The 2,224-nt window shown below is 41.3% G+C and overlaps 1 protein-coding gene across 1 annotated transcript in view; it reads left to right on the forward strand.

Annotated features, from left to right (window-relative positions):
• Positions 1–65: 65 nt before the first annotated feature.
• Positions 66–2,224, forward strand: part of LOC106531868 (ubiquitin specific peptidase 9 X-linked) — a gene marked incomplete at its 3' end in the record, with an annotated part of 31,880 nt that continues 29,721 nt past the window's right edge. The window contains 1 exon segment of the mRNA XM_014027806.1: positions 66–531.

Genomic DNA, 2,224 nt, shown 5'->3' on the forward strand with positions numbered 1-2,224 from the left:
TCATCCTGTGCGATAGAGGGCGATATAATCAAAGGCTCAAAGTTGTTCTTCTGTTTTTACCTGGTTTTAGTAAAAGTCGGGATCGGAGTATTTGCTGGAGCCGGAGTTACTTATCGAAATTGAGAGGGTTTTTTTATGCCCTTTCCATTCAGCGGCCGCTGAGCATAGCTGGTCTGGGTTGTGTGATGCAGACGAGCTCATAGACATCGCTGGGTGTTGGAGTTCACTCATTCGACTGTCCCGTTTTACTGATGTCCGACTGCGCTTCCGCCATGTTGAGYTGATTCAAGTTGTGACTGCTGGGACCGAGGTGACAACAAGCTCCAGAAACCGGATAGATAGATAGTGTTAGGGGGGTTGTTACGGCACCGGTGACGCAGGAAAAACACTCAGAAGCTAAGGGGAAAACGTAGGGATCCGTTCTTTTTAGTAACAAGATTGTGTCCTGCGAAACCGACACTAATACAGGCGACGTTTATGTAATATAAATACAACGACACCACCGAGAGGGGAAGTCATATCAAATTCCTGGTGAGTTGTTAGCCGAGCTAGTCAAGGTAACATTACTGTATTTGGTGTTACTTATATTTCTCAGTCTCTGTTACGGTTYTCTTTGTTAGCTACGGTGTCAGCGTGATTACATTTTAATTAACGGACAGAATAAATGTTTTCCAATTAGCATGTCCTGTTAGCATCGCCGATGCTAACTACTCGCAGAAGGGCCTGACTACACACTGAAAACGAACATTTCCTTTTAATGTGCCGTGTTTACAAGTTGAAGACATGTATGTACGGTACCATTCAATGCGAATTTAAAAATGTTCTATTGTATATGGAAAACAATAGGGATCCTAAAATGTTGTACCTCCTGGGTGTCCGAGGTTTTATATTTTTAAGTTTCTTTTAGCCGTGTTACAACTTGAAGTATCTGAAAACCCTGTTCATTTCCAGGAAATAGACGACTCCCATGTCACTATTAGTAACTAATTTGGAATAGTGAATTGACTTCGCGTTTAGTTTAAGCAAAAATGTCATTGTGTAGGTTAAACACTAATAGATTGTCGAGTTGTGTCTTTAAGGTGGCTTGTTTAATTGTATTTTTTGAAATATTTACTCTTAAGCTAACAGCCTGCTAGCATTTAGATCGGCTCGTCTTCTTAGCACGACTGCTGCTCGTTGCAAATGGCGTTCATGACACTTAGTCAGCAAGAACGTTGTTCACGAAAATGTTTGATCGATAATTTTAGCTACCAAGAAGCTTCAGTGTGTGTTTAAAGTCTTCAGTTTTGCAGCAAATGCTTGAAGAGCGAGTATAACTGCAGGCCTGTAGAAGCAGTGAGGCCTGTGTATGTGTCAGCGCAGTGGGCTTTGAAGGCCCAGAAACTACCTCTCCGCTTTCTGGGCGGATCGACCCGCAGCCGAACCTAACCAGGCGTTTACGACCATAACCACCAGCTACCACATACTGGTCGGTTCTTGTAAATGCATCTCGATCATGTGTAGCTTTGAAGAAAGTACAAGACGAATAATTCATTGTTATGCAACCGATTTAATCGTCAACAAGAAGATGTCTGTAAATAACCAGGAGGCTAATATTTCAAAGCCGGCGTTGCACCTCGTTCTGTGACCCAAATCCTAAACGAGTTTCAAGTGTTGGGTTACAGAAATTATTTATTAAATCGCGTAGAATATTTTTATTATGTTACAGTAAAAAAATAAAAATAAAACCCCCTGATAACATTTGATGAAACGCACCTTTTGTGGTGCTTATTTACAATCATTAAACAAAACTGCATTATGGATCTTATCAAAAAGAAAAAAATTGTGTAGGTTTTCTGGACGGGTTCTTCTCTAATGAAACGTTTCGTCTCTTCTCCAAGAGACTTATTCAGTCTGAGAGTTTCAGGCACAAACTCTTTTTCTTTTTGATTTTTTACCTGGATTACTGAGATGCATCAGGACATTTTGAACATTTTGAGGATTGAGCAACTTAGGAATAAAGTTTCAGCCTGCCTCGGCAACGCCAAACCACCACCTTCTAATATCAGCAGAGAAGAGAGAGACGCTCTCACTACCCTCAGCAAGGACAAGAACATCATCATTCTTCCAGCAGACAAAGGAAGGTGCACAGATATTCTGAACCAGAAGGACTACGAGCCGCTGAAGAGAGATCCAGGAAGTGGTTACAAGAAGAAACTAATAGATTGCCTGAAAAGTTTAGAGC

The sequence above is a fragment of the Austrofundulus limnaeus genome, unplaced genomic scaffold (assembly GCF_001266775.1).
Source record: "Austrofundulus limnaeus strain Quisiro unplaced genomic scaffold, Austrofundulus_limnaeus-1.0 Scaffold686, whole genome shotgun sequence".
In the NCBI taxonomy this organism is placed as follows: Eukaryota; Metazoa; Chordata; class Actinopteri; order Cyprinodontiformes; family Rivulidae; genus Austrofundulus; species Austrofundulus limnaeus.